Here is a 19,322-nt window from a genome sequence, read left to right as displayed (position 1 = left end):
CATTAAAGAATAATTGAATTCAAATTAAGGTAAACCAAATTCTTAAATAATAAAAGCACAGGCCATTTGAATCTACTCTCATAACAACAAATCCTTTTAAGGTCCCCAAAGCAAAATTAGTGACATCTAGTATGCACAGGGGTAGAAGGAGGGTCGAGACTCATTCAAAGTGAATTAATCTGCAGTTCATTAGCAAACATTAATGTTGCTTTTGGGAATGAGGAAATTAGCAGGATTATAAAGCAACAAGTGTCTTCATAAACATCTAATTGCTTGTCAAAGATGTACAATATACTATATAAGGCTGTAAGGTAGAGTAGCTGCATGCTATAAATCAAGTTTTCAGCTGAGTAACAGATTTTGTTTATAATGTAATACTTTCTGAAAAGACATTACAATGACCAAAACAATTTCATAGGTGCCAGCAAGCCTGGCAAATTATAATAAGAAATGAATTAAGGCACATTTTCTTTCTTTATCTTTGCAGCTTAGACATCCTAGCACACAGCTGTGGCCAGACACCACTGAGTCCTCTGCTGAGTCCTCTGGTAAGACAATAAACCCACATTAGTCACTGAGGGAGGCAGTTCAAAGAGAAGTTCTCATGCATTAAACTATCTGGGTTTGTGTGCATCCAGGCACATGCAGGCAGAGAACTGAAGAAGACAGAGACAAGTCCATTGTCAGTAAGTCATTTCCTTTTGTAGTAGCAAAGAGTTTAATTGCCAAGGAAATCAACTTAGATAATGACTCTTATGGGGACTTGTTAGGTTATACAGCAGACTTCCTGCAAAAACCTTGAATAACAAACAATCCTGGCAGGCAGAAATCATTATGATGCCTGTGGTTACTCTAACCAGTTTCTTCTAGCAGGGTTACTTGATGGAATACTATCAAGAGCATCAAGGGGATTTAAGAGAGCTATGTTGCCTAGAAACTGTCTGAGCCTGAGCCTTTTTACAGAGGAAAAATTTTTACACTCAAAATTCTTCGAAGTTTTTTTTTGTTTCAAGAACTTCACAGACCATATTTTGGATTCTGATTCCAAAGGGTTCTTTGGATGCCACAGGAGATCAGCTGTTTGCAAAACTCATTTGATACATATCATGAAATGCAAAATCCATTGATTCCAGAAGATCTTATGTGGAAGCCTTCAAAAAAGAAATAAATATCTTTACATGTATTTTATGCCTGTTCTAAATTTGATTTGCACTTTCTGCCTCATTTTTATTGTTTATAAGTTTAAAATTTGTCATCAATGATTCAATCATTTTCAAGGTATTGGGAGTGACAGTCAAATATGCAAACAGAGTAATAGTTTTTGTAGCTACATAGATCTAGATTAGTGACGGTTGTGTTCCTTCTAAATGTACTCTTGACAAAATTCTCAGGCAACTGCCAATATAAAATAGCCCATTAAACAAACAAACAAACAAACACAACATAGTAACATAAATAATTACATTCTGAAATGACATCTAAAATATAAATATTTAGATATTCTTTTCTATTTACCTCCACAGGGACCACAGAGAATGAGGACAGAAAAATTAGCAAAGATGAACTGCTTCCTTCTGGCTTAGCCTCTAACACTTTTGAGCCAGTTCCTGAAGTATTCTCAGTAAGTTCTGCTGGATCTTAACACTATTTTCTCTGATTAAGAGACTAAGAGTTTCGTGTGCCAAAGAACTGAGCTGTTATGAGAAGTATGGAGTGTTCAGGAGTGCTGAACTTTCTTTAATCATGAATTACGTAAACATGTTACAAAAGGGAAATTAAGCTAGTGCCAGTATCCTCACTTGTCATATGTATTCTATATTGAGCAAAGGGAAACTTGCATATGACAGCTGGGATGTTCTCATATATCATACACAGAACATGTAAACTTCATATATGAAGTTTGACCAATTTGCCTCCTCTTCCATAGAACAGAATTTGCAAAGCCTGATAAGTAGCATTCAGACTATAACAGCAAGCTACAGACAGATAGGAAAGGCTTGTGTATATAGGTGTAGTAGTTTCTGCAAAGATACATTGCTAACTAACAGCATTTCATAAAATCCCCTGCTTGAAAAGAGTAGTGAGATACAATCAGGTTCAAAATCCTCTGCATTTATCAAGAGTGAGAAGACCTAGAAGATCTGGAAAATATATATGCATATATGATGTACATGGCTGATAGAAAAATATATATGACCCTTGGTAAATAAGAGAAATAATGTTCACTCATAAAATCAACAGAGCCTTCAAGCTCCAACTTAACTCTCAGGGTTATATGGCAGATTAGAAAGGAGATTTTCTTTTAGCAACCTAGAATACTATTCTGACAAAACAAAATGTTTTACTACTTTAGAATCTAATTGTGGCATTGGAGTGGATTGTTTTTTATTTGTTTGTTTGCTTTCATAGGAAAAAAGTGAAATATCTCAATAGTAATTCACTTCAAACATTAATTGCCGGGGAAGATATATAAATATCTGTTATTTGATCCACTTTTGCACTATGCGTCTCAAGAAAATTGCACGTATGGATTCATGTTTGATGCCAGATACATAAATCATTGTGAAAACAACACTACACAAAAATTTTTAAAAACTTAGTTTTTCATATCATATGGTCTGTTAATGTGGCTTCAGATTTAAGTGTGGTTGTTATTTCTTTTTTTTTTTTTTTTATGTGATAGATAAATCAGAAGTCATGACTATTGTGGCTAGTATGGGGTATAAAAAGGAATATAAACTGTTATGGACAAATTTTTAATACACAACTGAATATGTTAGAGAATGTGCCCAGATTGCACTTGTGCTCACTGAGATTGTGCATAAAATTTGGGTAGTCATGCATACAAATGACAAGAGGGAAAACCTGCATATACAAATTTTATGTCAACAGGCATGAAGGTAAGCACAGATTTTCATGGAAGAACGTTCAAGGTTAAAAGTGATGGAGGGTGGATTTTGGTATTAATAATTTGATATTTCCTATGACTAAATATGGTATCCATGATTTCTTTCTATTTATCCATTACTTATATTATTACAATGTTAGATAATTACCAGAAGTAATTACTTATTAAGTAATTTGTGTATTATATGAGGGACCTGAAATATTTTATTAGTTGTTAATCATTTTGTTTTTAAATAAAATTTCATTATTTCATTGTTGTTTAGAACTCAAAATAATATGTTAGGTAAAAACAACAGAGTTGGCCCAATGGCAAGTTCAAAGACATAGGATAAACATTCTGTAAAACCTTTCAGCCTTTTTAGAAAACAGCCTACATAAATTATAATTAAGGAAAAGAGGAAATTAGCAGAATGGAAAAGGGCAGCAATGATGAGACTTAGCAGCAAAAATGGCTTAGATATATTGCACTGCTTACAAAACTGAGCTAACACAGTAGTAAATATGAAGTGTCCTATTTCCTATGATTAGGTTAAGAGGTTCTCTAAATAAAATGGACAGCTGTCATTCAAATTTGTGTAAATGCACCAAGTCACAGAAATGGAAATATTATTCAAGAACAAAGATTTTAAAAGCATCATTTTAATGGTTACTTTTTAGGGACAACTGATTTCCTTTAAACCACCTACATGCTTACTTGTTAAATATTGTTATAAAAGTACTCCTGCTGCTCATATTTACTAATAACCTCTGAGTATTATGATATTTCTGTGGATACCTTAAATGTAGTCCATTTAACATTTGTCGTAACTAATTATTTCTACAATGTAAGATAAAGTACTTTGACTCCAGGTATCCATGACAGCCTGAAGGATGTTTATCTTTCCCAGTTTCAAGCGTGCTCACAAACTGACTAAATATCATACTGGTATAAACTTGTTCTGCTTGATCAAGGAAGTACTATAGATGGAAAAAAATAAGACTAAGGAAGTCTATGAGATATATACAGCGTTTCTGTCATTATCAAGGAAAAGAACACAGAAATAGTTATTAACTTTCATTCTAAAAAGTTGCCCAATTTGCTTTTAAGATTTGGTTAGTGAAATGGCCATTTTCAATGAAAAAATCTGTAAGAAACTGTCTGGAAAATTAGAAGTTCAATTAGTGCTTCCTTTTTCTTGTCTTTTTTCCTCTATTCTAACTATTGAAGCAATAAATTTATGAGAAAAAATTATGGATTTGATTGTTCATCTGCCTATTTCTCCTGCAGATATGTTTTGGAGTGTAATTTTAGATTAACTATTATTTGAAAGTCTGTTTGGGAAACACATTTGGACCAAAGTACAGCAAGCACAAAGTACAAGGGCAATTTAATATAATTAGGCTGAAGTCTTCACTGGACAATTAAAATCGTGAATGTAAAATGTAGGCTTTGATTAGATATATTTTCTTTTAGTTGAATGGGTGGACTAGTTTGAAGTTTTTTCTATTGTGCGGCTGTTTATAGATCATAATTAAATACAGTAACATCCCACCTGGTGTGCTTTTACTGCAGCCTTATCCTTGATAGAATAATTAAACTGCTTTGGTATTTGCCACTGTTTAGCATGTTGGTAGTGGAAGTTGTTAGCTGCCACGCTACTGATATATTATGGAAAATCAATATTGAAGTACTAGGGAATTACAGTGATGTATATTCTTCTAAAGTTTTAAACTTCTGAGCTTCCAGATCATTATCTATTCTGAATGTTTTTTGTTTTTTTTTTTGTCATGTGGCATTTTAGAATGCCATGAAGACGATTTAAGAATACTACAGAGTAATGCCTCAGAAGTGATATTATCAAAATTGCAGAATATATACATAACAGTGACAGAGGTATTTTTATTTCACAAATTTGTCCGGTAAGCTTTCAAATAGATGGAGCTATCAGCACAACAACTTGTAGTAAGGTGTTCTACAACTTCTTTACTCTTTCAACTTAGTGCATTTCCATATGTCCTCCTATTAGGATGATACAACAAAAAGTGAATCTACATTAAGCCTCTCTATGCCACTTATTACTCAATAAAATTCTGACATATTCAAATTTTTTTTCTATACTTTAAATTCCTCTTTAGATATTCCTTACACAGAAATGCTGATATCTTTGTTGAAATTTACATTTTCTCCTTTGTGACATAGAAGTCTATACTGAATGCAGAATTTTTCAATTTGTTGTTGAGTGTATATGCAGTGGCAGAATGACTGTTACTGTTGTTCCTTTCTTGTAAAATTGGAGTGATTTTTCTGTAAGACTCATCTTCATTACATCTGAATTCTTAAAGTCAATTTTGCTGCTACACTGCTGATGCCCAAGCCATTATTTTCACTATCAGAGAATTTGAAATCTCAATTCTGCCAAAAAAATATACTGAAAGGAACGGTGTTAAAAGGAAGCAAAATTGTAGAGATATCCCCTGGATAACTTTAGCACTCGTATCAGACAAATTTCAACAATTTTATTTTGTCAGTAATCCATAAGTGTTCTTAGTGGGAAGACAAAACAGATAAGCTAAGTATGTTATTTCAAAAACATCAAAGGTTAAGATGTTCAAAAGCATGACTCAGTGGCAATTTCAGATACTTAACACATTTCATTAATTAATATTGAATGAGGAGTTATTATTAATCATTTCATAGGTTTGTCTGTCCCTGACCTTTCATGAGAACTTTTAAGTTACCTGTAATGTACTATAAATCTTACGTCTATTATCACTCAAAAACCTGAGTTTTATTCAGGCCTATATTACATAAGTCTATATAATATATTTTCTCACAAATTTCCAAAGTTTGTTATGCTTATTTTACAGTTGGGGAATCAAATTTCAAGTACATATGAGTTGTTATTAATTTTAGATTTTAAGATATCTGTACAAGCTCCTTGCCAACAAGGTCTATTCACTTGCTAACCTCTTTGAGAAAATTTCATAGGATATGTAGGTACGTTAACACAAAGAAAGATAGTAACAGGTAGCCAGATACAGCCATATGTGCATAGATACGTAAAAGAATGAGTGAATTTTCTTAATGTGAAGTGAATGTAGAATAATGCTTTTTTTTTTTTCCAAATGGACGTGAATAAATATGATTGGATGCAACAGTGCCATCAACAGTCAACTACTACACAAGTTCTTGCCCTATGAATTTATCTGAATCACCATTTAAATTTGAATTTAAATTTAATGAGATTTAATTAAAAAAAATAAAGGTGAAAAATGAAATGGTTGTCATAGCACTGTGGGATATCAGAATAACAGAGCAGGAAAGATTCAAGGCAGATGGAAAGGGAAAATATTTTCTCAGTTAGATTTGTTTGTCTTTTCTGGTTTACTGTTCTTATTGATGGAGGTTGCTCTTTGTTAATGACGAAATCCTGAAAAAGATTATAAAATTAAATACTTTGATCACATTTTTTATTTATATGATTAAGTAATTGTATCTGGTTTTGTTTTGCTCAAATTGCACTATTAAAATAAAAATTCCTTAGTAATAAAATTGGACACCATGATAAGGACATGATTTTATGTGAAAAAGAAGTCTTTGTTGATTTGATAGTACTTCTCTCTCTAGCTCATTCTAGAGTGTCTGTAAAGCTAAAAGCAAATTCAAGTATTATTCAAAATTGTGCTCTTCTCTACCACCTGTTTTTCCCCAAACTACGTTATACAAATATCACTCTTTGCAATGTATTTCTTTTCATATACAACATAGGTACATTTCATATTCAAAAATAAATGTTTATCTGCTAGTATCTAGAAAGTCTACTTAAAAGTCAATTTTTTTCCTTTTATGAACTTTAAAACTTGTAATAAGTATTCACAGAAAGTCTGGAATGATCTTTTAATTGATTAAAGACATGTTTTGTTGGCATTCTCCCCTGGCATATTTAGTATAAAAGATGTTTTAATTAGGGAGAAAATATTACATGTGATTTAGGCATGGAGGCCTTCAATGATATAAAGTAATGGATGCTGTTACAATTAGCAATGGAAATATTTCCATTTCCAACAGAGTTGGTCAGGCAGGACCTGCCCTTGGTGAAGCCATGCTGCAGACACAGCAGACTTGAAAGATTGGGCCTGGGTGAGCCTAATGAGGTTCAACACAGCAAAGTGCAAGGTTTTGCCCTTAGGCTGGAGGCATCTATACAGACTGGAAGGAGCTCTCCTTGAGAGCAGCCCCGCAGAGAAGGACCTGGGGGTCCTGATGGATGAAAAGCTTAACGTGAGCCAGCAGTGTGCTCTTGCAGCTTGGAAAGCAAATGGTATCCTGGGCTCCATCAGAAGAGGGGTGGCCAGCAGGGACAGGGATGTGATTATCCCTCTCTACTTTGCTCTTGTAAGGTCCCATCTGGAGTACTGTGTCCAGGTCTGGAGCCCCCCATACAAGAAAGCTGTTAGAGAGGGTCCAGAGGAGAGCCACAAAAATGATCAGTGGGCTGGAGCACCTCCCCTATGAAGCCAGGCTGAGGGAGCTGAGCTTTTTCAGCCTGGAGAAAAGAAGGCTGTGGGGTGACCTCATTGCAGCCTTTCAGTACCTAAAGGGAGCCTACGAACAGGAGGGGAATCAACTCTTTGAAAGGGCAGATAACAGCAGGACAAAGGGAAAAGGTTTTAAGTTGAGGGAGGGAAGATTTAGGTTGGATGTCAGGGGGAAGTTCTTTACAGAGAGAATGGTGAGGTGCTGGAACAGGCTGCCCAGAGAGGTTGTGGATGCCCCATCCTTAGAGGTGTTCAAGGCCAGATTGGATGGGGCCCTGGGCAACTCGGTCTGGTATTAAATGGGGAGGTTGGTGGCCCTGCCTGTGGCAGGGAGGTTGGAGATTCATGATCCTTGAGGTCCCTTCCAACCCTGGCCATTCTGTGATTCTGTGACGCAGAAATGATTTCAAACTAACAGGGGGAAGATTTAGTCTTGATATGAGGAAAAAAGTCTATTTCAATAAGGGGAGTGAAGTATTGGAGCAGATTGCTCAGAGAGGTCGTAGATGCCCTGCTGCCGGAGACATTTAAGGTCAGGTTGGACAGGATTTCAAGCAACCCGATCGAGGTGTACATTTTCTTGTCCATCTTAGGAGAGTTGGGTCTATAATGGTTTCTCGCTTTTTTTTTTTTTTTTTTTTTTTTTTTAAATTAGGGAGACAGTGTAGGATACTGATGAATAATCCAAGATTGTATGGAAACAAAAAAATAAGTACGTTTCTGCCTCTAAGGGAGGGAAATAAAGATTCTTTTGACTTTATTTTGCAAATATTAATGGACATAATGTTTACCTTATAGTTTAGTGGAAGCATATTATAATGATAGCAGCCATGCTATATGATAATTACAGAGCTAGAGACAGTTTATTATGAGGCCTCTATCTCACAAGAAAAGAAAGCTATCCCGAATGTGTACATGTCAAAACACAAAGTATTTTTTGAGATTTACTAGTTCTTTTTCCTGGTCAAAATTCCTGTCAGATAAATAGATCTTAGCAAAAACACCAAGGAAAAGGTTAAATTTTTTCTTCATTAGGTTTTTTTAAATTTATTTAAATGAGATTTACTGACATTTGTAACCTAAAAGAAATAATCAAACAGTTCATAGATTAACTAAATCTTGCAATTTTTTTTCACCCCAATTAATGCCTAACAAGGTAAAAATCCTTTGTCCAGCTGCTCTCTCTGTTCCTCTGGTTCGTATGTGATTACTTTGCCATATAATCCCAGTTTCTGCATCTGTCAGTTTGGCAATGCCTCCTTCAAACTGTGGACACCCTGGCTGTTCTAAAATGTTTTACTAAAATCATGAAATTAGTATCTGATATCTCAAAGGCAACAAAACATTGTATAATGAGCCCTGTTACTATAACAGTTTCTAAATAAAGGACATTTCCAAATAATCTATCAGAGTAGGATTTTTTTTCCTCCATATTAAAATTTTCTTTAATGTGGTTTGTTTACATAAAGTTGATACCTAGGGATGTTCTTTGCAATTAGTTGGCATATTGCCTGTGTTCTTGTTCTGCTACCCTGTACATAAAATGATCTAAAATCAGATGGAAGATGTTTTATTCTCCCCAGTACCTGAGAGACTAAGAACCTCCTCCAAATTTGTGATTTAAGTCCCAACTGTACCCTTGCCTTTAACTGTGTAAGACAGCAAGGCAGAACATTTTGTAGATTAAACCAATAAACTAGCAAACATAAAATAAACAAATCTCATAATTGTGGATTTCAATTAAAGAAAGGAAGATCAAAGCAAACATTCTACTTGAAATTACACAGCTGCTATCTACACAGAATGAGAAAAAAACAAATCTCTTCTCCAGCTAGCCATAATTCTGGGGCTGGGGGAAGGAGGAGGGAGAGCTCAAGCCCTGCAGTAGGACAGATTGCTTATGCTTCTCACGTCTCAATCAGTAATACAGAAATATTGAGTAATGAATTCCCTGCCTCTCCTGATCTGAGAAGCTCCCACCATCTGTGAAAGACAATTTGTAACAGCTTTAGTATTAAGATTCAGTAAACAGACAATCACAACCATTGTGTCAAATAGTGCCTGCATTTGGGAGAAAAAAAAAAAAGTAAACCAGCAGCAATAAGTAACATGAAGACCCTTATATTGCAAAATTACCCAGCAACTAAAACATTTTCAATTGCAGAGTTTTTGGCTATTTGTTTTTTATTTTTATTTTTTCCTGCTTTCCTCAGTCAGCAAGGAGTGCTGTAGTCTGCACACAATCCAGCGTCTGTGGGTTGTGTATGCAGACCTCATCCTAATGTGTTGAATTATTATTGATAGCTGAGGCAGTTATGCTCTGTTGGTGAACCAATAATGTCAAAGCAGTACCTGCAAGATTAATTATAGAAGAGAATGGGCTCTGGTTTCCAGAGACTGAGACATTAACAGAGACTGTGCATTAGTATCAGGGAATTCAACGGACAGCTGAACAAATGCTTCAGACAATGTTATACATGCTAAATCCTGGCACTTACCTCTTAAAAGTACTGAAAAAAAAGCTTTGAATAATTGTGTTTAAACTGGGAGAAAAAGAAGATTCTATAAACTAGATAGAAAGGAAATAAGTATAGAGGTTACTAAAGCAAGTTAAGCTATATAAATACATGTAAGCATATTGCCCTCTGCAATGCATTGCAGAGAAAGAGAACAGTAATTAATTTCTGTAGCATTAAAAAACAAACAAACAAAATAAAAACAAAACAAAAATACTCTGCTTTATGGTAGCTGACAGCACCTAGTTTTTCCGAACATATATGGCATGGAAAATACATATTGGACAAAAAAACAGGATTTTTTATAATGTTACTCTTGTTTCACTGCAGTGAAAATTTGTACTGCATGAAGCATTTTAGCTGTAAGGAACTCAGAATTTGCAGTGGATGAAGCTGCAGCCATAGCAACAGCTACATAAATTTTCAGACAATGACAAAGCATACGGTACAAAATTTAAGCAGTATGACTCCTACTGAGGTTGCCATTAAAAAACAAAACAAAACAAAACAACAAAAACTAACAAAGAAAAACAAAGAGGGTGCTTTTTACAGAACAATAGTGTCTTTCACATTCTCAAGGTCCACCTGCATTTTGCTTGTGTTATCAGAGCAGCAACTAAGAGATTGGCTGTAATTCTCTATCTTGTGCTTCATTCAGCTTTGGCAGGTGATACCTCTCTTTCATTGTTTCTTAGGGCTATTTTGAAAGAGCCTTAGGAATTTTGAGGCACAGTTTTCAAAATGTTTTCCAACTCACCACTATTCTAGGTGTACGTTGCCTTTAAAAAAATAACAAAAAAATGAATAAATCCTAGAGGCTACAGTAGCTCAACACATCAAAATATGGAACTGATCTTAAAATGAATTGAAAAAAAAGCATTTACATTTCACTGAAGTTGCACGTTCACAGTTGCCAGGTGTATTGCTGTTTTCCTTCAAACTTGAAACAGCAGTGGACTAATGGCAAGCACTTTTGTGTTTGAAAGATTCATTGTGTAAAGAAATAGTCAAAGTTCCATCTTTTGTTATTCCCTCAGCTTCTGTGAAATTTCTTTCACGGTGTCCTGTGAAATTTTTCACTACACAAAGATACAGAATAGGACACCTTGTAGAACATGGCACTTCTCAGACTATCTTTCTATAGAGAGCTTTGCAAACCTAAATAGATCTGAAAATGAAGATGACAAAAGGGATTCCAATTGTGTTCTGATGCAAAAGTGAGACTTCCTATCATGCTGTTACTCTATGGTGGAAATAATACCCATCTTTAAAATATGCCTTTAAAAAAATAACAATGTTGGAATACACAATTTCACCTGGAATGTATTATTTCTTTTTTTATATTTTAGATCTCTAGTTTAGTCATTAAGCCCATGTCAAAACTCAGGGATGTTCGTAGAATCACATAATCATAGAATCCTAAGAATTGGAAGGGAACTTAAAGATCATCTAGTCCAACTCCCCTGCAATGAACAGGGACACCACAGCTAGATCAGATTGCCCAGGGCCTGATCCAGACTCGTCTTAAAAGTCTCCAGGGATGGGACACCCATCACATCTCTGGACAACTTGTTCCAGTTCCTCACCACCCTCGCTGTAAAATACTTTTTCCTTTTTCCTCATATCTAACCTAAATCTACCCACTTTAAGCTTGAAGCCATTTCCCCTTATTCTATTGAAATATCTCCTCAATGATTTGCCATGTTAAAAAGTGGAGAACATCACCAAAATAATATTGTTCTGGTAAGAAAATAACCAAATAAAATAGCAAAATTACTTGCTTCTTCATAAATTTCATTTATTTTGGCCAAGAGTCATTTAGTTTGTACTGACTAAAGAAAACAGAGTACAAAAACTCTTTAATCTGTATCTAACATCTGCCAGTAGAAAATCATTTCCTGTTATATTGTTCCTAGATGTGTTTGGGAAGGAATGAAATTCTGAAGTTAAATTTTGTTGGTCTTAACTATTGAAAAATAAGGTCTGGCATTCTGCAGTTTGTCCCTGTATCTTTTCGATGCTGATTTTGATGTAGCAGTCATGTATATTGCTGTTTCCTATCATACACCACAAAGAACTCCAAAGATATTAGAAGTATAACTGACAATAGTTTCTTACTGTGCTTATTACCAAGCTGACTGTTATCTCTTGCAAGAATGATCAGTTAGCTAGGATATCACATTATTCCCAACAATACTGAATAAAAGTGAGATGTCATGATATTATTGTCTCTTAGGCAGAGATTACATAAAGAAACATCATATAATTCTGTTGCGTGACAACATCATTCTTTATAAAGTTCTTTTTGATTGTATTCATAGGTTGTCAAATTTCTGTCCATATATCACCAACTATTTTCTTTATTGATGGTTTAAGTTGTGGAATGAAGGACATGCTGAAACCCAAATTCCAGGCCTGGATATAATTTTTAACCAACTCTAAATAAAGATTTTAATGTGAAAATAGAAAATACTAAACCACAGTAAAGCACATTGTTTTTGTGTAGTGCTGCAAATTCTTAACCTGAAATGAATTTATGATAATTACGGAATCTAAGCTCTCATGAAAGTAACTTATCTCAAAAATTTTGAAGTCAAATAGATGATAATTAGGACAATTGCATCCAGCCCAGAGCAAACTTCGATAGAGTGTGCTCTTTTAAAACAGTTAGGCTTTTTGACAATCAGATTTTGCATATTGATAATTTTCCTGAAGTGCTAAAATATCTGTACTTTCCTGAATATTGTTGGCATGCAAAGTCACCAGAACTTAATTAGAAATAGATTTATATCAAAACTCAAGATCAAAAATTCTAAATATTTATATAACCCTTTTGAAACTGCAGAATTTTTATACTGTGACCAAACACTCAGAAAATTTCTTCCCACCCATACAGTGGAAAATAAGCAGTACAAAAATAACAGAGATATCTTTGACCACTTGATAGGCATTTAGAAACAATAAGAAAAAAGCAAAGTCTAGATACATACTCTTGAGACGTGGAAAGTGTTATTCTTGTGTTATGACCTGATAACTTAGTTTTCCATTGCAGTGCAGGGTATAATTATATCCTATCCAACTTTTTTTTTCCATCCACATGCTTCTGTACCCCAAAACTTGATTCAGAAGGGGAGCAACATCTCACAGGATTGTAGAGTCACACAATCTCAGAGAATTGTAGAGTATGGTTTGGGTTGGAAGAGACGTTTAGGATAATTTAGTTCCAACCACTCTGGTATAGGCAGAGACACCTCCCACTAGGCCAGGCTGACCAAAGCCCTGTCCAGCCTGCCTTGAATGCCTTCAGGGAGGCAATCACACTGGGCAACATGTTCCAGTGTCTCTCAGCCTGTACCTGTAGGGAAGGTGCTCAAGCCCTCTGAGAACATTAGACAAATTAATTTCTATAAAGAAGCAGTAAACTAAGGAGACAAGGAGTTACAGAATATTTATATATGAATGAGAACATATATCAAATAAGAATTAATTGTGTACATAGGTCACTGCAAAACTAATGTCTCTTATTTATTTCCAAAAGCAAAGAGCAGAATAACACTGATAGAGAAAACTTTCAACAACAAACCATTGTTTTCCATTAATATTCACCATGCTTTGATGAATGTCAATGGGTCTGATTTTTTCCACGTAGTGTCAATTACACAACCTTGCTTCATACACACTTCTATGTCACATGCCAGTTTGTTAGACTGTCCCTCTGCTGCCATCTGTTGCATGGAAACAGAAAGTAATGGAATATTGGTGGAAAGACAGCTTAGTAGAAGCCAGAGTGCCAACATCTAACTCTGACATCGTGGGCCAAGACGATAAAATAGGAGGTATTATTTTCAGAGCAGAACACATAGAACAGTGGACCTTATTACCCATCCTTTGGATCTGAAATTAGAAACTCTATAAAAAAAATGCATCTGAGATAAAGCAAAGAAAAAGTCTGAGGAAAATATGATGATTCTTTCTTTAGCTAGCGATTACCGTTTGACTTGCTTGGATTATTCTCATACTCAAACGTAGTAAAAACTCATCTCTGTGTGATTTTCTTGTCAATGTTTGATAGTTCATCTTTGCTCCAAGGAAAACCAAACAGCCAAACAGCAAAAGGAAGAAAAAAAAAAACCATAATGTGAAATATTTATGCTAGCAGCAGAAGAATATTATGCTTAGTCTTTGAAGAAATAGTGCAGTTATACTTCCTAAATGTCAAATAATAAAAAAAAGCATTACTTTTCTACCTAGATCTTCAAAGCCATTGTTTTGCTTATTGTCTTATTGTTGAAAGGAGAAACAGTACAAAAGCTTAATAACAACAGTAGAGCTTCCTAGAGGAAAGAGCTTCCCTAGCTTCCTTCTTCCTTCTCTGGCTTCCTAGAGATCTTCCTTGAGGACAGCATGGAAAAATGAAAAAATATGGAGATTTAATTTAATATTCATATACTGAGGTTTTTTGAGGCATTTGATGATTGCAAATAAGCTTTTACTGAATAATAATGCTGTACATGAAAGTGCATTCTAAATCATCTATGTGCCTAAGTTTTTGCACTGTTGAAATGTTAACTTTATTTCTTAAAAAATATTGAACACAAAATACAGTGCACAAATGTGTTGGAGAACTTCCAAATTATCAGCCCCTATATAAATACTTCCTATAATTTTTGCCAAAAAGAATGCAGTATTCAGAACTAGGCTTGAAGTGACTTCTGAGCATTTAGTGAACATCTATACCACTTTTACAATTTATATTAATGTAGTTCTTTTCTTCAGCATTGATACTGAAACGTACATTTATTCTTGTGCTGCTTTTGAAGTCAGGGTTTAAATGTAAGCCCTATCTTTTCTGAACATTAACTTACTGACTTAGTGAAGTACAATACATTGAATTATTTGAATATTAAGGTGATAAGAGGCAGATTTTCTTAGCACCAAGTCAACTTATGGAATAAAAATGTGGTAGAGATTTACAGCACACACATAAAATTGTGGAACATTAACATAACAAAATAGCTTTTAATTTATTTTCCATCTTTCTTCCTTTGGGGAATAATTGAACAGTCCTACCAACACAACTGGCTCACCAGCTATTTTACTGTGCTCTGGCTTCTGGAAAAAATCACTAGTTTTAATGGACTCTAAGAACAAATTTTTTTTTTTGCATGTGTAAACTCCCCAGGAAAACAAACAAACAAACAAACAAAACGAATGAACAAACAAACAAACAAACAAACAAACAAAAAAAAACCCCTGCATTTTTTGTGCACAACAAAAACACAAATGTTTAGGTTCAGTGAGTTATTTAACAGCTTTACAAACACAAACATGAAGTTCATCTCATTAAAAATGAAGGAAAGCAAATTCAAAAGTATTCATGTCTATGATTGCTGCAGTCAAGTGCTAGAAATTGGGTAGGTTGATTTAGATAAGCAGGTAGCTGTTCACTAAATAAAAATGAAGTATTCACCGTCAGTAATGCATGAACGATGCTCTGCAGCCTGTGTTCATTACTTTGCTCTTTGGAGACTAGTGCCAGCATTTTACCATAGATAGTTCTAAGGAAGAAGGGCAGCTGCATTTCTCCCTGAAATGGATGCTTGTAGCAATAGGCAACTGTATCTGCTTGTGACACAAATGTCTGTGTAAGTAGAAGGAAGGGAAGAGTAGAAAAAGCAGCAGAATTGTTTTCCCTCACCATTATTTTTTCCAGTAGCATCATTTATTTCTGAAAGTCATGTTCGCTCAATATTGATTAGAGTAAGGGACAGAGACAGAGGACAAAAAAGAGTATGCAGGAAACCAATCTGAAACCATCCATATTTGGTATTAGGAACAGTTTCAGTATTTTGAGACAGGAAAGGAAATGGCACCAGCATACTTCCGGCTTTTCCATGAGACATCACTAATTTATTTTATTATCCTTGAGGAAGCAAAATCCAGTTTTGTTTAAACTACTTAGGATCTCTGAATTGTTCATACTACAAATTCACTAAAGGATACTTATTTTTGTAGAAATGCCTTTCTTTGATAAATGAGTACTAGATTTTCTCCTAGCTAGAGGTAAATAACAAACAACCTAGCACACTGAAAGTTTTAGAAGTGACCTTAACCTTGATTTCAATATATCAGAATCCAGGCAGTTAAAAAAAAAAGTAGGGTTCAATAAGACACAAGGACCACCCAAGCTGGAAAATAAATGTTTTGATATTATTTTCAGTGAAAATATATTTGGGATAAACCTTTCAAATCTTTCATTTTAACATGGAAACATATTTGGGGAAATATGAGAACCTCCAATTAATTTTCTGATTTTACAAAATACACTTTCTATTAAAATATTTTATTCAGAATTTTATGACATACTTTATGTGAGTTAGTTTGAGCAGATGACTGTGAAATTTCATTCTTAAGGAATTTATTTATTTGAAAATTTCTATTTTCAGATCAAATGAAATTGAATTTTATGAGTTTACAATTGCTGCTCTCTACTAAATAGATTTTATTCCAAAATTAATGGCATGCATTGCTACGATTTATTCTGATAGCAATTCAAATTCTCCTCTTTCAGCAGTTCTGACAACTTTTAAATGGCTTTCCCAAAAACCTTCCAATCTTGAAGTTTTTATTTTTTTGGGTAAAAAATAAAAAATCACTTTTGATTTGCTCCTGCAAACAAAAATTTGTAAGGTAGTGCGTCACTGATTACGTTAGGCTATCCATAACTATCACAGAACCAGAATCATAGAATCACAGACTACTTGAAATCAGAAATCATTGTCAACTGACATGCTTTTCTGCAGAGCTATTTTTCACCAGGTCATAATCCAGCCTGTACAGATGGATGGCATTATTCCTTCCCAGATGCAGGACCCTCCACTTGCCTTTGTTGAATATGAAGAGGTTCTTCTTCATGCTTCTCTCCAGTCAAGATCCCTCAGAATGGCAGCACAGCACACTGGTGTAATCAGATACTCCTCCTAGTCTTGCATCATCAGCTGACTTTCTGAGGAGATACTTTATCTGGTCAATCAAATCACTGATTAATTTGTTAAGCAATAGTGAATTCAAGATTGATCCCCGGGAAACATCACTAGCTACAGGTCTCCAACTAGATTCTGTGGTACTCATGATAACCCCTCAAGACCAGTCATTCAGCCAGTTCTCAACCCACCTCACAATCCACTCACCCAGCGTGCACTTCTTGATCTTGCCTGTGAGGGAAACATTGTCAAAAATCTTGCTGGTCTGGGTACACAACTTTAACTGCTTTCCTCTCATCCATCCATCCATCCATCCATCCATCCATCCATCCATCCATCCATCCATCCAGTTGTCCATCATAGAAGGCAATCAGATTGGTTAAGAATCATTTCCCTTTGATGAATGCATGCTGAGAATAATGCGTTCTTCGCATTCATTCTTCATAGAATCATAGAATGGCTTAGGTTGGAGGGGACCTTAATGATCAACTTGTTCCAACATTCCTGTCATGGCCAAGGTTGCCATCCACCAGATCAGGCTGTCCAGGATCCCATCCAACCTGGCCTTTAAAGCTTCCAGGGATGGGGCATTCACAGCTTCTCAGAGATACTTGTGCCAGTTCCTCACCACTCCCTGAGTAAAAAATTTCTTCCTAACATCTGACCTAAATCTCCCCTCTTCTGGCTGTCACTGTCAGATCGTGTAAAATGTCAGTCTTCCTCCTGCTTGTAAGCTCAAGTACTGGAAGGCCTCAATGAGGTCTCCCCATAGGCTTCTCTTCTCCAAGCTGAAAAAGCACAACTCCTTCAAGCTTTCTTCATAGGAGAGGTAGTCCAGCCCTCTTCTGAGCTTTATTGACCTTTTCTGGATTGGCTCCAAAAATTTCTCCAGTTGGCTCCAGTTTCTCTTTAGTGTAGTCAGTAAGCACCAAGTATTTATGTTCATTTTAGAGTAGAGGTATTCAGCACATGGTAGAATCAACTGTACATAAAATTCAAATATTAAAAATAAAGAAATTAATAATCATCCATTTTTAATGCAAATCAAATTCATTTTCAAATGAAATAACAAAATTTACAGCTGTTTAACAGCATCAAGCTCATATGTACAAATAAGGACATACGACTTTTTTATACTTTCTGAAGAGAACACGTAGTATTGGCTTTAATATTATGTACTTTAGTGTAATAATGAGAAAACATTCTCAGCTAACATAAACTGCCATAATTATGTGTTGTGACATGATGCACAATTTGAACATCTGTTTGAATGTCATATTTATGTGTACCTAATTTCAATTTACTTTTTTTTTAATATGAGGATTATTTTGATAACCACAGAATTAAGAAAAAGTCACCGACCTTTCTGAGCTTTGCAAAAAAACCTGCTGTTTGAAACCTACTGTGATATACACAGTGTATGCCACCAATCATGTCAACAGTTTATTTTCTTTGATTTCACACTGTAGCTCTAGGCATCTGCTATAACAGATAGAAGAAGTTTTTGATAGCTCACTAAATTTATCATGGCACCCAAGGACTTGAAAAAAGGGCTAACAGGTTTTGTAAAAACAGAACTGGGGGAAGAAGGAAAAAGAAAAGAGAAACAGAAAGTTGACTTGTACTACAACAAAAAACAAAGCTAGGCCTGCAGCTCTGTCTTCACTTGTGAGGAGATCACTGCTGTGTATTGTCCAGTACTCTTAATCTTGCCATATGAAGTAGTGCTTGGCAGCAGGGAATGCTTGCACCAATTGCTAATTGGATTGCTAAGACCACTTTATCAGCATCTTCCTCTTTCGAAAATAAGCTTTGCTATTATTGCACATAAAAAAGATGCTGTCAAAACAGCTGTAAATTCTGGTAGTGTAATTGAAAATGATTTTGATTCACGTTAGGAAATGAGATTGTGATTGATTTCTTTCATTAGGCATCTGAGATTGATATACTGGCTATAGCACCACGCTATGACTCCCTTCACTGTTTAAAGAATAGCCCTTATTGTTCTAAAGAGAGAGAAACAATCAGAAAGCACTCATTTATCATACTTACTGTACAACTTCATCTGATCCAGTGACATGACAACAGCAAAACCCACATATTTTTAAAGAAATGCTATACTATGCAATCTGGATTGTAAACATAGTGAGGACAAAAGGCATACAAATTAACAAAAATAATTTTTTTTAAATGTTATTGTGTAAACGATTAGACCTGGAATTTCCACACTATATACAGCACAGTGGGAATAACAGGACTTTCTTTCCACTGATCCACATCTGAAGATGTAAAGACTGCGCTGAAGAGATGTAGTATGTCAGTGAGTTCATTTACTCTTAACTTTTACTTGTTCTAAATATTCCTGAAGGTAACAGAGATAGAGTTTGTTCAGCACACT

The sequence above is a fragment of the Meleagris gallopavo genome, chromosome 5 (assembly GCF_905368555.1).
Source record: "Meleagris gallopavo chromosome 5, MGAL_WU_HG_1.1, whole genome shotgun sequence".
Taxonomy (NCBI): Eukaryota; Metazoa; Chordata; class Aves; order Galliformes; family Phasianidae; genus Meleagris; species Meleagris gallopavo.
This window is presented reverse-complemented; position numbering follows the sequence as displayed.